This window comes from Nycticebus coucang, chromosome X (genome assembly GCF_027406575.1).
Source record: "Nycticebus coucang isolate mNycCou1 chromosome X, mNycCou1.pri, whole genome shotgun sequence".
NCBI lineage: Eukaryota > Metazoa > Chordata > Mammalia > Primates > Lorisidae > Nycticebus > Nycticebus coucang.
In genome coordinates, this window is record NC_069804.1 from 122,842,406 (window position 1) to 122,864,177 (window position 21,772).

General features: G+C 37.1%; 1 non-coding gene across 1 annotated transcript; it reads right to left on the bottom strand.

Annotated features, from left to right (window-relative positions):
• Positions 1-575: 575 nt before the first annotated feature.
• LOC128578899 (small nucleolar RNA U13) lies at positions 576-680 on the bottom strand. The gene has a single exon (XR_008377990.1). It is a non-coding gene; the product is annotated as a small nucleolar RNA U13 (small nucleolar RNA).
• Between the last annotated feature and the right edge of the window lie 21,092 nt (positions 681-21,772).

The following is a 21,772-nucleotide window of genomic DNA, read 5'->3' on the forward strand; positions in this document are numbered from 1 at the left end:
GCTGAGATAAAAATGTAGAGTAATTATATAAATCAGGGAGTATATTTCACAGACATAGTGGCTACCAAGTTGTTAGAACTACCTAGTGGAACCATATGAAACTGCTATTTTTATAGGTCAAAAATGGCTACTAGTGATTGCCTACATTTCAACTTGAAATTTATCTACTCTGATACTAAGGAGTACACAGTAAAATATAACTGTTATTAGTGCTAAAAATAATTAATAATTTGCATTCTGTATAAACTTGTTAGTTCAAGGTAATCGCCAAGTCATTGAATGACATGATGACCAATTGATTTATGGTATGCTGGTGACTGTATGACTTAGAAACTATAGAGATATTAAAGATATTAACATCCCTGCTAAAAAAAAAAAAAAAAGAAGAAGAAGAAGACAGGCACATGACCTACAGACATATGAAAAAATGCTTATCATCTTTAATCATCAGAGAAATGCAAATCAAAACTACTTTAAGATATCTTTGAGGACTTTTTAAGGAACACATTTGTAACTGTGAGCTTCGAATCTTGGAGCAGAAACTAGAAACATCACCAGAGCAAAGAGGAACAGGAGTACAAATGAAGAACCAGTCAACCATCGCAAAAAGCTCTGTGGGAGGCACATCTCACGCATGCACATGAAAACCCAATCATCACACTCATGAACTACAAAAGGATCAGAGAATACATTTTTTAATTTACTTTTACATAATTGCTTAATAATTATTAAATAAAATACTCAATTTTTAATGCTTGTTTGCTATCCATATAGACTCTAGATGATTGTCTAAATCTGTATTTCCTTTCATTGGCTTATCTTATTTCAGTGAATAAAAGAATTCATATATCTACTGCTTTTTTGCTATATGTTTTAGGAAGCTGAGTGCATTAGGGAGCTTTCAGTCTAAAAACAGAGAAGGTCATATCCATGTAGTTATTTTGTATGTCCAACCACAAAACATTGGTAATTGATGATAAGATTGAAAAAAGACAGATAAAAATTAAAAGATAGTCTTACAATTTCACTTTTACTGTATATGAAGATAAACTAAAAAGTATGTTGGCAACTTTATGTAAAGCTCAGATAGAGGGCACTAAGTCCATAGACCAATGACAGTGAAAAATACAGTTTTGTTTCTCTTATGGCTATTGAAGCCAAAACACAGTTTTAAAAAACTCTGAGAGAGTCAGTATACAGTATCCAAATTAGGCTGAAACATGCAAAAGTTACCCCATTTCCTCTGATGCCCAATTAGATTCTTGGAAGGATACGAGTCCATGATCTACTTGCTATGATCCTGAGTATAAATAATAGTGTGTACCAATATGGTGAATGATCAAATTATGTTATCTTAGTATGTTATTTAAAATTCTTATTTTCCTGCCATGGGATTGAATTTTCAAAAATATACTGTTAATTTACTTTCAGGATCTTTCCTTATTGTCAGGAGATCTAAATTTTAAAGTCCTTTTACATCTGTAATTTATTAGTTTTATGATCTGTTATAGATTTTATTAAGCGATTATATATTAATTATAAGTTTTCTCTTTGTGTTTTTGTTGTTCACTGAATTAAATAGAATTTCATTTATTTTCCAAGAAAAAAAAGAAGATCCTTAACCTCAAAATCTTAGGAACTATTCATTTATTTTGTTTATTTGAAAACTAGAGATATAAATCATTGGTTCAAAATCAGATTGCCAACTTGATAAGGTCATAAAAGGTATATGATGCTGACTAGCCCCTCTCACCTGGTCCCCTTCCCTCTCTCTCTGCCTCAATGTTTCTCATTAAGAGAACAAAATCATAAGTATCTGCACATGATACAAGAACTCAGTGTTTGCTGGACCCTGAACCAGCTAGCCCAAGTCTCTGGGAAAGTGTGTATGCCAACTATGTGATCTATGACATCGTTAGCCAGTACAAAGATTTTAAAGTAGTACTTTATGACTCCCTCATAAAATTTTCTGTCATTCTAAAGGCCTTACACTCAGTGCATATTAATGAAATCACAAAAGAATACTACACTATAAATAATAAGCTATTCACCTTACAATGTTACTGTGAGCTTGCCCTGTGCTGTGCGGTAAAGACTAATATGCAATAGGCAATCATGTAGTATTCTTTCTTTGAAAGCACATGACATGAGTTCATGCTGAATCTTTCCCAACAGTGATTTCAGTTAGGTCTAAGTCAAACTGCTTACCTCAAAGGCCACAGAGCTGAGTGCACTTCGCAAGGGTAGTTTCACAATTGCCTTCAGAGACTACAGTAGAGGATGATAGAAAGTCTTTCCTCTGCAGTACAAGGGGACAAACAGAATCATCTCACATTTTCCCATACCTGTGGTTTATGAAAATATCAGGCTAGCACCATGGCCTACAAATGTATCAGGTTACTGAAATGGCCACACCAGTCTTGGCTCACTGTTGAGGAGTCAGAACATAGCTGTGATATGAGTTGAATCCTAATGTACACATGATTTCTACAGCCCTACCCTAATGCATACCAGATGAAAAAACTTTTTTTTTTTTTTTTTTTTTTTTACACAGAGTCTTATTTTTTCACCTGGGTAGAGAGCCATAGTGTCATTCCTCACATCAAACTTAAACAAATGACTCAGGTGATTCTCTTCTCTAAGCCACCTAAGCATCTGGAACTATAGCAATGCCCAACTTGTTTTTCTATTTTAGTAGGGAGGGTGGTGTCTGGCTGTTGCTCGGATTATGTTGAACTCCTTTGTTTAAGCGATCCACCTGCTCTGGCCTCCCAGAGTGCTAGGATTACAGGTGTGAGACACTGTGCCAGCAAGCTATACAAAATCTTCCAAAATGGAAAAGCCCTGGACCAGAAGGTTTCACACCAGAATTATACCAAACCTTCAAATAAGAACTACCACCTATATGGCATGATCTATTCCAAAACACAGAGAAGGAATTAATCCTCCCCAATTCATTCTACTGAGAAAATATGACCCTGATTCCAAAACCAGGAAAGGACACAACAAAAAAAGGAATCTATAGACTAGTATCATTAAGGAATATCAATGCAAAAATACTCAAGGAGATATTAGCAAGCAGAATACTATGACACTTTAAATAACTTATACATCAAGATCAAGTAGGATTTATCCCAGGGATGCAAGTCTGGGCCCACATATGTAAATCCATAAATATAATTCACCACATAAATAAAATAAAAGGCAATGAGCATATGATTCTCTCGATGCAGAAAAGACTTTTGCCAATATCCACTATCTTTTCATGATAAGAATGCTTAAGAAACAGCCATGTGTGTTGGCTCACACCTGTAATCCTAGCACTCTGGGGGGCATAGGTGGTGGAATGCTTGGGTTCACAAATGTAAGACCAGCCTGAGCAAGAGCCAGATACCATCTCTGAATAATAGCTGGACATTGTGATGGGCACCTGTAGTCCTATCTCCTTGGGAGGTTGAGGCAAATTAACAACTTTAGCCCAGGAATTTGAGGTTGTTGTGAGATATGACACCATGATACTTTACTCAGGGTGACAAAATGAAACTCTGTTTCAAAACAATTAAAGGAATGCTTAAGAAAACAGTCTTAGGTCGGACATTTCATAAACCAATAGAGGTCATCTCCAACAAACCCACAGCAAATATCATACTGAATTTAATCAAACTGAATGTATTTCCACTCAGATTTGGAACAAGACAAGGATTCCCACTCTTGCCACTGCTATACAACATAGTGCTACAAGTCCTAGCCATTAAAATCAGGCAACAGAAAGAGATTTAAGGTATTCAAATGGGGACAGAGGAGCTCAAACTCTCTCTTTCTGTACAGATGACATGATCTTAAGCCTGGAAAATGCCAGGGAATCAACTACAAAACGCATAGAGGTGATCAAGTGAAATTACAGCTTCTCGGGATTTAAAATCATTGCTCACAAACCAGTAGCCTTCATGGATGCCCAATAACTGCCAAGATTAGAATAAAGTCAAACAATCTATACCTTTTACAGTAGCTCCAAAGATGAAATACACGGGATTACATCTAAGAAAGGAAGTAAAACATCTCTATGAAGAGAGGTATGAAACCCTGAGAAAAGAAATAGCAGAAGATGTTAACAAGTGGAAGAACACACCATGCTCATGGCTGGGAAGAGTCAACATTGTTAAAATGTTCATACTGCCAAAAACCACCTACAGATTTCATGCAAGTCTCATTAAACACCAATATCATACTTTGAAGAACTTTTAAAAACAGTACTTTGTTTCATGTGGAACCAGAAAAAAACCCATGTAGTCAATCCAATTCTTAGCAATAAAAACAAATCTGGGGTTAGGTGATATGTGAGTGGTTTTGATTTGCATTTCCCTTATGATTAAAGACAGATTATACTGTCTTCACATTATACTACAAGTTGATAGTGATGCGAACCGCATGGTACTGGCACAAAAAGAGAGACATAGATGTACAGAATAGGATAGAGAATTTAAAGATGAACCCAGCCACATATCTGTTTTTGATCTTTCATAAACTTAACAAAAGCATTCACTGGGGAAAAAATTCCTATTCAATAAATGGTGCTGTGAGAACTGATTAGCCACATGTACAAGTCTGAAACAGAAAGCACACCTCTCAACATTGAAAAAAAATTGGATAAAAGATTGAAATTTAAGACACAAAACTATAAAAATTCTAGAAGAGAGTGTGGGTAAAACCCTTGAAAATACTGGCCTGGGAAAACGTTTTATGAAGAAGATGTCACCGGCAATTGCAGCAACACTAAAAATAAATAAACGCATTGGGACCAAGCTATAAAACTTCTGCACAGCTGAGGGTACCACATCCAGAGTAAACAGACAGCCTTAGGAATTGGAGACTTTTGCATGTTACACATCTGACAAAGGCCTGATAACCAGAATCTACAGACAACTCAAATTAATCTATAAGAACAGAGCAAATAACCCTGTTTATAAGTGGGCAAGAAACTTGAATAGAAACTTTTCTGAAGATAACATATGAATGGGCAATAAGCATATGAAGAAATACTCATTGTCTTTAATCATCAGGGAAATGCAAATCACCTAACGTATCACCTAACTTCTGTGAGATTAGCTCACATCACAAAGCCCCAAATCTGGAGGTTCTGGGGTGGATGTGGAGAGAAGAGAACACTTCTACACTGCTGGTGGGATTACAGACTAATAGAACCTTTATGGAAAGATGTATGGACAATTCTTAAAGAACTAAAAGTCAACCTTGCTTTTGACATTGCAATTCAATTACTAGGTATCTACCCAGAAAAACAAAAATCATTACACCACTAAGACATTTGCAACAGAATGTTTATTGCACCGCAATTCATAATTGGCAAGTTGTGGAAGCAACCCAAATGCCTATCAATTCATCAAGGATTCACAAACTGTGGTATATGCATGGAGTACTATTCAGCCATAAGAAAAGATGGAGACATTATATCTTTTAATTCCACCTGGATAGAGTTGAAAAATATTCTTCTTAGTAAAGTATCTCAAAAATAGGAGGAAAAAATAACCCATATACTCAATACTAATATGATATGAAACTAATATATAAACAATTACATGCCCACAGAAGCAATAAAACACAAATATAGTCTAGCAAGGGGAAGAAAGAGAAGGGAGTGGAAGGTAGGAGAGTGAGTGCTGGCAGGAGGGAGGGCAATTGGCAGGATCTCACCCAATGTGCACAATGTCAGGGTGTTCAGCATGCCCCCTGGTGAAGGCCTCTTCTTCAACTTGAATTTTACCTTGGAAGTGAGAACAGTGTAACGTAAGTCTATGCCCTCATATTAATTTGCAGTAGAAAAAAAAAGTTTTTAAATGAGACAAAATACCATGGAATAAATTGGTTTCAAAGTAGTACTGAGTACATTGGATTTTTTTTTTTTGCACTTTTATATGAAAGATGAATCACAAGTATAGCCCAGGATGAAGAAGGAAAGTGGAGGAGGATGCGAAGGGAGAGGAGTGGTTGGATAGAGAGAGGGTTAATGGGGGGACCACACCCATGGAGCGTATTGCAAGGGTACAAGTCAAACCTATCAAGTATAGAATGCAATGTCTTAACAATGTGATCAAGTAAATAAGGTTAAAGCTATGTTAATTAGTAGGATGTAAGAACTATAATTTGTACAAATGATGAACACATTGAATCCCACAAACGCATAAATGTATTCATGATCTATGTATATAGGACTTCATAAAAAAAAACACCATGGTATACTATCCAACAATGAAAAGGAAAAAACTACTGATATACATGACAACTCAGATGGGGTTACATGGGAATTTTGATGAATGAAAGAAACTGATCTCGAAGGTAACATAATGTATAAATTCCATTTCTGTAACATTATCCTAATGACAGAATTATAGAGATGACAAACAGATTAGCGATTTCCAGGAGTTAGAGCTGGTAGGGTTAGGTATGGCTATAAAAGAGTAGCATGAGAAAGAAATTTGTGACGATGAAAGTAACGTATTTTTATTGTTGTTGTTGTTGTTATAAGGCACAGTCTCACTCTCTCAGGGCTAGAGTGTCATGGCATCAGCCTGGATCACAGCAACCTCAGACTCCTAGGTTCAAATGATCCTCCAACCTAAGCCTCCCAGGTAGCTGGTATTACAGGGGCTAGCCACCACTCAAATTTTTCTATTTTTAGTACAGAGGGGGATATTCCTCATTCTAAGACTGGTCTTGAACTTCTGAGGTCAAGCAATCCTCCCATCTCAGGCTCCCACAGTGCTAGGATTAGAGGTGTGAGCCACTTTGTATCTTGATTGAAATATTGGTGATGTCAATCTATAAGTGATCAAATAGGGCAAAACTGCTTATATACATTGTACTGATATCAATATCTTCATTTTCTTTCTTTAGTACAAGATAAAACATTGGAGGAAACTGGGTTTGGCTTACATGGACCTCTCTGTATTAATTTTGCAACTTGTTGCAAAAGGAAAAGTTAAGATAATACACAATTGCATATACAAGAAAATTCAAAGCCAAATAAAATGAATCAGACAATTTTATTCAGACTCTCCCAATGTACACTCAATATTTGTTTCTAAAATGTATGTCAACCATTATATCATGGTTTTATTGTTTCATCTTTCTTTTCTATAATTTTCATCTTTCTTTTCTATAATTTTTTCACTTTTCTTTACAGCTCTTCAATAGAAGCCAGAGTCTTGAGTTGCCCAATTAGGCAACAGCTAATTCTGACGTGCTATTTAATTAAGTTTCTTCTATATGGTCATCATTAGACTTCTAAAAGAAAGGCTTTGGGGGTGGGTGCCAGTGATGGTTCAGGGCTGTAATCCTAGGAATCTGGAAGGTTGAGGTGGCAGGATCCCTTAAACTCAGGAATTTGAGATGAGCCTGAGCAAGAGCAAGAACAAGTGTCTTTTTAAAAATAGAAAAAATAGCCTGATGTCCTGGCAGGCAACAGTAGTCCTTGTTACTCAGGTAGCTGAGGCAGGAGGAGCTTGAACCCAGGAATTTGAGGTTGCTGTGAGTTATGATGCACTCTAGCTTATGAATGCACTGACTCTCTAGCCTTAGCAACAGGGTGAGTCCCTGTCCCAACCCCACCCCCAAAACAAATGAAAGGCTTTTGGTCTTTTCAATCCATTGCTGAGAGATTGAGAATGTGCTGTGACCCATAACCACACAATGTATTTTAGAATGAATCCTGGATTTAGTCATATCCACAAACACATAAAAAATTCACCATCTCCCTTTCAGCTTCTTCTAGAGCAGGAGTCCTCAAACTTTTTAAACAGGGGGCCAGTTCACTGTCCCTCAGATCATTGGAGGGCTGCGCTATAGTTTAAAAAAAAAACTATAAACAAATTCCTATGCACACTGTACATATCTTATTTTGAAGTAAAAAAAAAACAAAACTGGAACAAATACAATATTTAAAATGAAGAACAAGTAAAGTTAAATCAATAAACTTACCAGTATTTCGATGGGAACTATGGGCCTGCTTTTGGCTAATGAGATGGTCAATGTCCGGTTCCATATTTGTCACTGCTAGTCATAACAAGTGATGCAAGTGTGCATCAGTTAGTATACATCTGGTTGGAGATTTCAGATGTTTCATTCTGGAAAAAGTCTGTTCACAGACATAAGTGCTGCCAAAGATGGTTGCCATTTCGAGTGTATGGTTCCTGAGATTAGGGTATATCACTGAAGGGAGAGATGCATAGAAATTAGGAAGGCTGCTTGACTTGAATGCATCTTTCAGAGAGTCACAATTCTGCAGTTCAGCCAGTTCCATTTGGTAAATTGTATCCACATTTTCAATGTCAATAGAAAATGGGTTACATAAAAGCTGTATGTCCTGTTCATAGAGATGGAGCTCTTTAAATCCAAATTGGAACTCCTTTTGCAACTTTTCCAGTGAATCCACACATGTTTTGTTTGGAAATGCAAACAATGGTTTTTCAACTAACAGATTTTGAGTTCTGGGGAGATGGCAGAAATTTTTCTCCTTCACTTGTTTGATGAGGAGGCCTAATTTTACTTCAAATGCTTTCACATGTGATTGCATAGCACAGATGAGCTTCCCCTTTCCTTGAAGTTGCACATTGAAACTGTTGAGTAGCTAGCTCTGTTACATCTGTCAGAAAGGCAAGATGCCATTTCCATTCTGCATCATTAAGCTCTGGTACTTCTTTGTTTTTTGAAAGCAGAAAAGCTATAATCTGTGGAAGTAAGTCATAGAAATGTTTCAAAACTCTCCCTCAACTCAGCCAATGGACTTCTGTGTGGTACAGAACAACATCTTCATAGGCAAAATTTACCTCAGACAGAAATTCCTGAAATTGTCTGTGGTCTAGTGCATTAGCTCTAATGAATTTAACACAAGATACCACAATTTTCATAACAGAGTCCCACTTCAGTGATTTACTACAAAGCGTTTGTTGGTGGATGAGGCAGTGTATGGCTATTGGATGAGAATGGCTATGTTTGTCCATCTCTTGGTTAATACGAGCAATTACTACTTTCTTAGACCCCACCGTGCTAGGAGCACCATCAGTTGTCACACTGGCTAGTTTAACCCAGTCCAACTCCAAACCATTCACAGTTTGGCAAACCTTTTCATTGATATCCTGTCCTGTAGTTGTTCCTTTGATGCTTTGCAGTGCAGCAAGCTCTTATGTGACTTTGAAATAGTCATTTTTCCCACGAATAAAAATTAGGAGTTGTGCAGAATCACAAACATCATTACTTTCATCGAGTGTCAAGAAAAAATAGGAAAGTTTTTTGCGGAGTTTTACAAATGCTGATGCAAATTGTCTCCAATTTCTTCAATCCTTCATGTAATTGCAGGTCCTGAAAGACTCACTGTACTAAATAAATCGGCCTTCTCTGGACACATCTCTTTGGCAACAGAAAGAAGGCATTCTTTCACAAATTCTCCCTTCACATATGGTCTGCCAGTGCACACTATTAGCTTGGAAACTTGAAAAATTGCTCACAGTGATGAAATATTTAGCTGCTTCTGCTTCAAAAAAGTATTTTGCTGAGTTGTCAATGTATTTTTCAGTTTTAATATTTGATCTTTTCTCACTTCTCTGACCAATCATATTTATCTTTATGTTGAGTTTGATAGTGTTGACTCAAATTGTATTCTTTGAACACAGACACTGTATTCTGACATATCAAACACACAGCTCTTTCCTTGTACTGCATGAAAAAGTAATCATAAGTCCACTGTTTTTTTAATATCCTACACTCCAACTCAATTTTTCTCTTTCTTGATATCATTGTTTCCTAGGAATTCCAAATTGCTATTAGTAAAATACATATATATATATACACACATATATGTATACAGTGCTACAAAACAATATACCAGCATTAACTTTGCCAACACAGAGAAATATAGACTGCACTGCCCATAGATACAGTCTGATCAGTGTCCATCAATGTAGCCTTTCCAGTCCACATTATTACAGCCTCACCAGTGCCCATATTGGTGGAAGTCTGCTTTTACCTCAGGCTCACACTGGTGCAGTGCAGGACCCGGTAAGATTACAGAGCTGGTTCCTCCACCACTTTTCCAGTTCACACTGCCCTGTGCAAGCCACACTGCAATCTGTGAACTCGCACAGGAATCTGATCACATGGGTGAGAAGACCTATGTGATTAGATTCCACTGCAGGAAAAAAGACGACATGCATACTTTTTCTCTTCCAAATCTAATGCAAGTTCAGCTGTACAAGCATATGGCTGAACTCGCACTGTTCAGAGATCGCAACAGTGTGAACCAGGGTTTACACAGCACACAACATACAACATCATGCACAACTGAATAGAAATCAAAACATAAATGCAGGGGAGTCAGAGAGTTTGGCTCACATTCCACACATGTGCACTGCAGGCCCAGGACGAGTCAGCTACTAAACAGGACAGGCAGCGGCGGCAAAAACACCCAGCAGGCTGGATAAATGTCCTTGGTGGGCCACGTGTGGCCAGTGGGCCGTAGTTTGAGGACCCCTGTTCTAGAGTCATGTTCAGTTTCTCTGCAAACAATCACCTCTTCACTTGTTGGCTAAGATCAAGTGCAGTTTCTCGGCCCACATGTAAATGCCATCGGATCTGAGAAGTGCAGGATGCAAGTAGTCAAGTCACACTCTCCATATCTTGGTAAAGGAAAGGAAAGTCTGTCACGTCATTTTTTTTTTTTTTTTTTTGGTAAGGGGACAGTCTCGCTTTGTCACCGTTAGTAGACTACTGTAGCATTGTACCTCAAAGTAACCTCAAAATCTTAGGAACTAATGATTCTCTTTCCTCAGGCTCCCCAGTAGCTGGGACTACAGGTGCTCACCACAACACCTGGCTAGTTTTAGAGATGGGATGTTGGTTTTGCTCAGGCTGGTCTCAACTTGTGAGCTCAAGAAATCCTGCCTCAGCCTCTCAGAGTGGTAGGATTACAGGAGTGAGCCACAGTGCCCAGCCATAAGTTAAAGATCTTGAGAGAAGTTTATCGTGGATTATCTGGATGGACCCTAAATACAATCATATGTATCCTATGTGAACATTCAAAGAACAGATCCTTCAAGATGGGTCCTGAGTGGCTAACTTTTCCTAAATTGAAAATAGAGCTTATTGGCCATTTCCTGACTATAGGTTACAAATTTATTCTGGAGTCTCAGAAAAAAAAAAAAAAAACATTCTTAATTTCAGGACGTTTTTGTCATATATACATAGATCATGAATATATTTATGTGTTTGTGGGATTCAATGTGTTGATTATTTGCACAAATTGGAGTGCTTGCACTCCTACTAATTAATATAGCTTTCACCTCATTTACTTGATCACAGTCTTAAGACATTCGTGTTCTATACTTGATAGATTTGACTTGTTCTCTTGCAATATGTTCCATAGGTGTGGTCCCACCATTAACCCTGCCTCTATTGAACAAGCCCCTCCCTTCCCATGCCCCTCTCCTTTCCTCCTTTATCCTGAACTATAGTTGTGATTAATCTTTCATATGAAAGTGTTTGTGATTATAAATTGGTTTTGTAGTAGTACTGACTACATTGGATACTTATTTTCCATTTCTGAGACACTTTACTAAGAAGAATATTTTCTAGCTCCACCCATGTAAATGTAAAAGAGGTAAAGTCTCCATCTTCTTTTAATGCTGCGTAGTATTCCATTGTATACATATACCATAATTTATTAATCTGTTCATGAGTGGATAGGCACTTGGGCTTCTTCGATGACTTGACAATTATGAATTGAGTTGCAGTGAACAATCTGGTGCAAACATCGTGTCGCCAAGTGATTTTTGGTCTTTTGGATATACGCTAGAAAGAAACAGAAAAGAAAAATGTTATTGTCCTCAAGGAATTGTAGGATCAAACAGCAGGTCTACATTTAGATCCCTGAGTGTTCTCCAAATTTCTTTCCAAAACATCACACTAGTTTGCATTCCCACCAGCGTGCAGAAGTGTTCCCTTTTCTCCACATCCACGCCAACATCTGTAGTTTTTGGATTTTGTGATGTGGGCTGCTCTTACTGGAGATGATATCTCAAAGCGGTTTTGGTTTGCATTTCTCTGATGATTAAAGATGATGAGCATTTCTTCATGTGTCTGTAGACCATGTGTCTATCTTCTTCAGAGAAGCTTCTGTTCACATCTCTTGCCCACAATGAAATTGGATCACTTTTTCTTTTCTTATTAATAAGTTTGAGTTCTCTGTGCATTCTGGTTATTAGACCTTTGTCAGAAATATAACCTGCAAAAATCCTCTCCCATTTTGAGGGCTGTCTACTTGCTTCACTTACTGCCTTCTTGGCAGTGCAAACGCTTCATAGTTTGATTACATCCCACTAATGTATTTTTGATGTTGCTTCAATTGCCCATGGGGTCCTCCACATAAAGTATTTTCCCAGGCCATCTTTCAAGTGTTTCCCCTGCACTCTCTCCAAGAATTTTTATACTTTCATGTCTTAAGTTTAAGTGCTTTAACCAATGAGAGTGAATTTTTGTTAGAGGAGAAAAGTGTGGGTCCAGTTTCGGCCTTCTACAAGTTACCAGCCAATTCACCCAGCACCATTTGTTAAGTAGGAAATCTTTCCCCCAATTGATATTTTTGATAGGCTTAACAAGGATCAAATGATGATAAGTGTCCAGGTTCATCTTTTGGTTTTCAATTCTGTTCCATACATGTACCTCTCTATTTTTGTGCCAGTACCATGATGTTTTTATCACTATAGATTTATAGTATAGTCTGAAGTCTGGTAGCGTGATTCCACCTGATTTTTTTTTTTTTTTTATTTCTGAGTAATGTCTTGGCTATTCAAGGTTTTTTCTGTTTCCATATAAAATGCAGTACTAATTTTTCCAGATCTTTAAAGTATGACACAGGTGCTTTAATAGTGATTGCATTAAATCTGTAGATTGCTTTGGGTGGCATAGACATTTTAACAATGTTGATTCTTCCCAGCCATGAGCATGGTGTATTTTTCCATTTGTTAACATGTTCAGCTGTTCCTTTTTTCAGAGTTTCATAGTTCTCTTTACAGAGATCGTTCACGTCATTTAAGTCCACTCCCAGATATTTAATCTTCCTTGGCACTATTTTGAATGGAATAGAGTCCTTGATTGTGTTTTCACCTTGACTATTGTTGGTATATATAAAGGCTACAGATTTGTGAGTATTAATTTTGTATCCTCAGACACAGCTGTATTCCTTGATCACTTCTAGGAGTTTTTTAGTTGAGTCTCTGGTGTTTTCCAGATATACAATCATATCATGTGAGAAGAGGGACAGTTTGATCTCCTCTGATCCTATTTGGATACTCTTGATTGCCTTCTCTTGCCTGATTGCAGTGGCTCATACTTCCATTACAATGTTAAAAAACAGTGGAGACAGTGGGCATCCTTGCCTGGTTCCTGATCTGAGTGGAAATTATTTCAATTTTACTCTATTCACTATGATATTGGCTGTGGGTTTGGTGTAGATGGACTCTATCAGTTTAAGAAATGTTCCTTCTATACCTATTTTCTTGAGCATTCTGATTAATAAAGGATGCTGAATATTATCAAAAACTTTTTCTGCATCAATTGAGAAAATCATATGGTCTTTGTTTTTTAATTTGTTTATATGATGTATTATATTTATGGATTTACATATATTGAACCATCCTTGGGACCCTGGGATGAAACCCACCTGGTCGTGATGTATAAATTATTTGATGTGTTGTTGGATTCTGTTTGCTAGGATCTTACTGAATAATTTTGTATCAATATTCATTAGATATTGGTCTATAATATTCTTTTCTTGTTATGTCTTTTCCTGGTTTGGGTATCAGGGTGATACTTGCTTCATAGACTGTGTTGAGATGTATTCCTTCTTTTTCTATGTTTTGGAAAATATTAAGTAATATAGGTACTACTTCCTCTTTAAAGATTTGGTAGAATTCTGAAGTGAAGCCATCTGGTCCCTGGTTTTTATTTTTTGAAAGATTTCTTATAGTTGATGCTATTTCAGAACTTGATATAGGCTTGTTCAACATTTCCACTTCTTTCTGGCTAAGTCTAGGAAGGTGGCGTGTTTCCAAGTATGGACATATTTCCTTCAGATTTTTATACTTCTGAGAGTAGAGTTTTTTGTAATATTCATTAAGGATTTTTTTGAATTTCTGGGGAGTCAGTTGTTAGTTGGCCTTTATCATTTCTGATTGACGAAATTAGGGATTTTATTCTTTGATTTCTGGTTAGGTTGGCCAAAGTTTTATCTATTTTATTGACCTTTTCAAAAAACCAACTTTTTGATTTATTGATCTGTTGTATAATCCCTTTGTTTCAAATTCATTTAATTCTGCTCTAATTTTTATCTTCTTCTGCTAAGTTTGGGGTTGGAATGTTCTTCTTTTCTGCACTTGCTTGAGATGTTCCACTATTTTGTTCACTTGCTATTTTCACTCCTTTGAGGAAGACTTGCAATGCTATAAATTTCCCACTTAATACGGCCTTTGCTGTATCCCAGAGGTCCTGTAATTTGTGTTTTCGTTATCATTTTGTTCCAAAAAATTGGTAATTTCCTTCTTAATCTCATCTATGACCCAGTTATCATTCAGCGTAAGGTTATTTAGTTTCCATGATTTTGTATGAGTATGCAGATTCCTGTTGTTACTGAGTTCAAATTTTATTCCATGATGGTCCAAGAAAATACAAGGAATAATTTCTATTCTTTTAAATTTGCTGAGGTAGACTTGCGACCTAAGAGGTGATCAATTCTGGAGGATGTCCCATGGGCTGATGAGAAGTATGTGTATTCAATTTTGTTAGGATGAAATGTTCTGTAGATGTATGTTAAATCCAATTGTTGAATGGTTAAGTTTAGGTATAAAATTGCTTTCCTAAGTTTCTTATTGGAGGAACTATCCAGTACTGACAAATGAGCATTAAAATCTTCGACTATTATGGTGCTGGAGGAAATTAACTTGTTCATGTGTCAGAGTATCTCTTATAAATTGAGGCGCATTCTGGTTGGGTGCATAAATGTTAATAATTGAAATCTAATTATGTTGAGTGCTGCCCTTAACAAATATGAAGTGACCATCTTTATCTTTCCTTTCTTTTGTTGGTTTAAAGCCTATTGTATCTGCGAATAAAATCACAACACCTGCTTCTTTCTAATTTCCATTTGCCTGAATTATAGATGACCATCCCTTCACCTTCAGTCTATATTTGTCTTTTAAGGTAAGATGAGATTTTTGTATTCAGCAGATATCTTGCCTGAGTTTTTGTATCCAGTCAGTCAAACTGTGCCTCTTTAGAAGACAATTTATGCCATTCACATTAATTGAGAGTATTGATAAGCCTGGCAGTATTTTCAGTACCAAGTTTTTCAAAAGTCCAGTGGACACTGTTCTTTTCTTCCTAACATGTTTGATTTCTCTGTGAATTCTGGTTATTAAACCTTTAGTCGGAGACATAACCTGCAAATATCTTCTCATATTATGAGGGCTGTCTGCTGGCTTTTCTAACTATGTTCTTCGCTGTGCTGAAGCTTTTTAGTTTGATCAGGTCCCAGAAATGTATTTTTGGTGTTGCTTCAATTTCCCAGGGGGTCCTCCTCATAAAATATTCGCCCAGGTCAATTTTCTCAAGTGTTTCCCTGCACTTTCTTCTAGTATTTTTATAGTTCCATGTCTTAAGTTTAAATCTTTAATCCAGTGAGAGTCTATGTTCATTAAAGGTGAAAGGTGTGGATCTAGTTTCTGTCTTCTACAGGTCGCCAGCCAGTTCACCCAGCAACATTTGTGAAATAGGAAATCTTTTCCCCCATTGAATTTTCTTCATTGACTTGTCAAAGATTAAATAAGGGTAAGCAGCTGGTTTCATCTCTTGGTTCTCTACTCTAGTCCATACATCAACCTCTCTGTTTTTGTGGCAGTACCATGCTGTCTTGATCACTATTGATTGATAGTATAATCTGAGGTCTGGTAGTATGATTCCTCCTGATTTGTTTTCTCAGGGTGGGCAAAGGACTTGAAGAGAAACTTTTCTGAATAAGACAGGTGCAAAGCCTACAGACACATGAAAAACTGTTCATCATCCTTAATCATCAGAGAAATGCAAATCAAAACTACTTTGAGATATCATCTAACTCCAGTAAGATTAGCCCACATCAAAAAGTCCCAAAACCAGAGATGTTGGCATAGATGTGGAGAAAAGGGAACACTTCTACACTGCTGGTGGGAATGCAAACTCATATGTTCCTTTTGGAAAGATGTTTGGAGAACTCTTAGGGATCTAAAAATAGACCTGCCATTCGATCCTACAATTTCTGTACTAGGTATATATCCAGAAGACCAAAAATCACATTATAACAAATAAATTTGTATCCAAATATTTATTGCAGCCCAATTCATAATTGCTAAGTCATGGGAGAAGCCCAAGTGCCCTTCGACCCACAAATGGATCAATAAATTGTGGTATATGTACACTATGGAATATTATGCAGCCTTAATAAAGATGGAGATTTTACCTTTTTCATGTTTACATGGATGGAGCTGGAACATATTTTTCTTAGCAACTTATCTCATGAGTGGGAAAAAAAGTATCCAATGTACTCAGCCCTAGTCTGAAAACAAGTTGTAGCTTTTATATGAAAGCTATAACCCTATTATAGCCCAAGAATATTTGGAAAGTGGATAGGGAGGGGAGGGGAGTGCAGAGTATGGGTCAAGGGAGAGTAATTGGTGGGAACACACCTATGGTGCATATTATAAGGGGCCACCTAAATGTAGAATATAAATGTCTTAACAGAGTAGCTAAGAAAATACCATTAAAGCTATGTTAACTAGTTAGATAAAAATATTTCAAATTGTATATGAAACCAGCACATTGTACCCCATGATTGAATTAATGTACACAGCTTTGATTTAATAAAAGAAAAAAATTCCAGTAGACATTTTTAATCCTTTCACCACTGTGGAAGTTGGAATTTAATCAAAAGTTTCTGTGTGAGTTTACTTTGGTTGTAGAGAATCATGCTTGTCATTGTGGAGGATGGGTCTGAGAATATCCTGGAGAGCTGGTTTAGTACTGGCAAATTTCTTCCACATGTGAATGCCATTAAAGTATTTAATTTCCCCATCATAAATGAAACTCAGCATAGCTGGATACAGGATCCTGTGTCGAAAGTTTTTTTTGTTTTTTGTTTGTTTTTTTTTTTTTTTTTTTTTGTCATTTGTTTTTTTTAAGTTGAAGGTGGGTGACCATCCTTTTCTAGGTTGAAAAGTTCCAGCAGAGAGATCTGCAGGCATTCTAATATTTTTCCTCTTGTAGGTTATGGTTTTCTTACATCTGGCTGCTTTCAGAATTATCTCCTTCATATTAACTTGGGCAAAGCTAATTATAATGTCTCTAGAGGATGTTTTATTTGGATTAAGTCATATTGAGGTTCTGAAATTGTCTGCTATTTGGATTTCAGAATCTCTTGCCATGTTTGGGAAGTTCTCCTCTATTATCTCTTGGAGTAGAGCATCTGGTCCTTTCAAAGTAACCTCTTCTACTTCAGGAATTCCTATAAGGCAAATGTTTGCCCTTTTGGAGTGTTCCCACAATTATCTCAGCAAATGATATATTTTTTTTCTCTACTTCTCTTCCTCTTTGAGCATTCAGGAGCATTCAAAAGCATTATCTTCAATGTCAGAGATCCTTTCTTCTGCCTGCTCCATTCTGTTACTGAGGGAATTCTACTGTATTTCTCAGATCTTTGAGGGCTGCAACTTCTTGACTCAATGTGATAAAATCTTTGGTGATTTTGTATTAAATGGTGAGACAACATTTAAATTATTCCTTAAAATTCTAATTCCATATTTAACTCCATTCTGTTGATCCTATTTGCCATCCAAATTCAGAACTTGTTCTCTGACATCTCAGCCATTAGATTATGAATAGGATCATCTAGTGTGTCTGTTTTGACATTTCATTGTGGTGGGAGGGTTGATCTACACTGAGTATTCATGTTGCCAGGGTGTTTCCACTGATTCCACTCCATGATTATTTTTCAGTGTTTGAATGGATGGACAGGTAATGTGAAATTGAATTGGGGGCTCCTGGAGTTGTGGTGAACCAGCCCTTTGAAAAGAATCTGGGACTGGTGACTATAGCTTTTTCCCCTGTAGCTTTACAAAGGACCCATACAGTATTACAACCTGAGGCTCTGGTGACCTGCTTGGTGTGGTGGGGTTAGGCAGCTCTGCCTTGTACTCAGTTGGTCTTTGTCAAATCCTAGTGGATCACTGACTCTGGGTTGATGTCTCAGTTGAAATTTGATTCATGTAGTCGCAGCTTGCCTCAGCAGAGGTGACGTGCAGTTGTCACTCTTCTCTCTCAGCTGGGGTCCTAGGCTTCAGCTTTATTGGGTACTTTCTGGTCACTATCGTTCTCTCTGGATGGGACCTTCTGTCAAAAGCTGGCTCCGGTCTGCCATCTTGCGCCTCCTTCCTTCTTAATTTCAGGACTTTCATAACTGTCTGCTCTTGCTTACTGTTGCCTTAACCTACCAATTAACTGTGACCTGGGTTGACCAACCAGAACTTAGCAAGTGTAGACTGAAATCAGAACTCAGCAATTCTGTGCTTCATTTGCATAAGCAAACCAGAAAGGAAAACTGCGTAGGAACTTTGTAAAAGAGGACCAGTGTCTTTATAATCTCGGAAAGTTGTTGTGTACTAAATAAAGGCTGCTCTTTTTCGTTTTTTTTTTTCTTTTTTTTTTTTTTATTGTTGGGGATTCATTGAGGGTACAATAAGCCAGGTTACACTGATTGCAATTTTTAGGTATAGTCCCTCCTGCAATCATGTCTTGCCCCCATAAAGTGTGACACACTCCAAGGCCCCACCCCCCTCGCTCCGTCCCTCTCTCTGCTTTCCCCCCCATAACCTTAATTGTCATTAATTGTCCTCATATCATAATTGAGTACGTAGGATTCATGCTTCTCCATTCTTGTGATGCTTTACTAAGAATAATGTCTTCCACTTCCATCCGGATTAATACGAAGGATTTAAAGTCTCCATTTTTTATTAATGGCTGAATAGTATTCCATGGTATACATATACCACAGCTTGTTAATCCATTCCTGGGTTGGTGGGCATTTAGGCTGTTTCCACATTTTGGCGATTGTAAATTGAGCTGCAATAAACAGTCTAGTACAAGTGTCCTTATGATAAAAGGATTTTTTTCCTTCTGGGTAGATGCCCAGTAATGGGATTGCAGGATCAAATGGGAGGTCTAGCTTGAGTGCTTTGAGATTTCTCCATACTTTCTTCCAGAAAGGTTTTACCAGATCGTAGTCGCACCAGTAGTGTAAAACTGTTCCCTTCTCTCCACATCCACGCCAGCATATGCAGTTTTGAGATTTTGAGATGTGGGCCATTCTCACTGGGGTTAGATGATATCTCAGGGTTGTTTTGATTTGCATTTGTCTAATATATAGAGATGATGAACATTTTTTCATGTGTTTGTTAATCATTTGTCTGTCGTCTTTAGAGAAAGTTCTATTCATGTCTCTGGCCCATTGATATATGGGATTGTTGCTTTTTTCATGTGGATTAATTTGAGTTCTCTATAGATCCTAGTTATCAAGCTTTAGTCTGATTGAAAATATGCAAATATCCTTTCCCATTGTGTAGGTTGTCTCTTTGCTTTGGTTATTGTCTCCTTAGCTGTACAGAAGCTTTTCAGTTTAATGAAGTCCCATTTGTTTATTTTTGTTGTTGTTGCAATTACCATAGCAGTCTTCTTCATGAAGTCTTTCCCCAGACCAATATCTTCCAGTGTTTTTCCTATGCTTTCTTGGAGGATTTTTATTGTTTCATGCCTTAAATTTAACTACTTTATCCACCTTGAATCAATTTTTGTGAGTGGGGAAAGGTGTGGGTCCAGTTTCAGTCTTTTACATGTAGACATCCAGTTCTCCCAACACCATTTATTGAATAGGGAGTATTTCCCCCAGGGTAAGTTCTTCTTCGGTTTATCGAAAATTAGGTGGTTGTAAGATGTTAGCTTCATTTCTTGGTTTTCAATTCGATACCAAGGGTCTATGTCTCTATTTTTTTGCCAGTACCATGCTGTCTTGACCACTATGGCTTTGTAATACAGAAGAAATTCTGGCATGCTGATGGCCCCAGTTTTATTTTTATTACTGAGAACTGCCTTAGCTATACGGGTTTTTTTCCAGTTCCATACAAAACACAGAATCATTTTTTCCAAATCTTGAAAGTATGATGTTGATATTTTGATAGGGATGGCATTGAATATGTAGATTGCTTTGGGAAGTATAGACATTTTAACAATGTTGATTCTTCCCGTCCATGAGCATGGTATGTTCTTCCATTTGTTAATATCCTCTGCTATTTCCTTTCTGAGGATTTCATAATTTTCTTTATAGAGGTGCTTCACCTCCTTTGTTAGGTACATTCCTAGGTATTTCATTTTCTTTGAAACTATGGTGAAGGGAGTTGTGTCCTTAATTAGCTTCTCATCTTGACTGCTATTGGTGTATACAAAGGCTACTGACTTCTGGACATTGATTTTATATCCTGAAATATTACTGTATTTTTTGATGACTTCTAGGAGTCTTGTGGTTGAGTCTTTGGGATTCTCTAAGTATAAGATCATGTCGTCAGAAAAGAGGGAGAGTTTGACCTCCTCTGCTCCCATTTGGATTCCCTTTATTTCCTTGTCTTGCCTAATTGTATTGGCTAGAACTTCCAGCACTACGTTGAATACTAAAGGTGACAGAGGACAACCTTGTCTGGTTCCAGTTCTAAGAGGAAAAGCTTTCAGTTTTACTCCATTCAGTAAAATATTGGCTGTGGGTTTGTCATAGATAGCTTCAATCAGTTTTAGAAATGTGCCACCTATGCCTATACTCTTCAGTGTTCTAATTAGAAAAGGATGCTGGATTTTATCAAATGCTTTTTCTGCATCTATTGAGAGGATCATGTGATCTTTATTTTTGCCTCTGTTAATATGGTGGATAACGTTTATGGCCTTGCATATGTTAAACCAGCCTTGCATCCCTGGGATTAAGCCTACTTGATCATGATGAATGACTTTTTTGATGATAAGCTGTAATCTATTGGCAAGGATTTTGTTGAGAATTTTTGCATCTATATTCATGAGTGAGATTGGTCTGAAATTCTCCTTTTTGTTTGGGTCTTTTCCTGGTTTTGGTATCAGGGTGATGTTTGGTTCATAGAATGCATTGTGAAATATTCCTTCTTCCTCAATTTTTTGGAATAATTTCTGCAGTACAGGAATAAGCTCTTCCTTGAAGGTTTGATAGAATTCTGGAGTGAAGCCATCTGGACCAGGGAATTTTTTGCTTGGAAGATTTTTTATTGTTTCTTTGATCTCAGTGCTTGAAATTGGTCTGTTCAGGAGCTCTATTTCTTTCTAGCTGAGTCTAGGGAGAGGGTGTGATTCCAGATATTGATCCATTTCCTTCACATTGTCAAATTTCTGGTCATAGAGTTTCTGGTAGTATTCAGAGATGAACTCTTGTATCTCTGTAGGATCAGTTGTTATTTCCCCTTTATCATTTCTGATTGAGGTTACTAGAGATTTTACTTTTCTATTTCTTGTTAGTCTGGCCAATGGTTTATCTATTTTATTTATTTTTTCAAAAAACCAACTCCTTGTTTCATTAATTTTCTGAATGATTCTTTTGTTTTCAATTTCATTGATCTCTGAT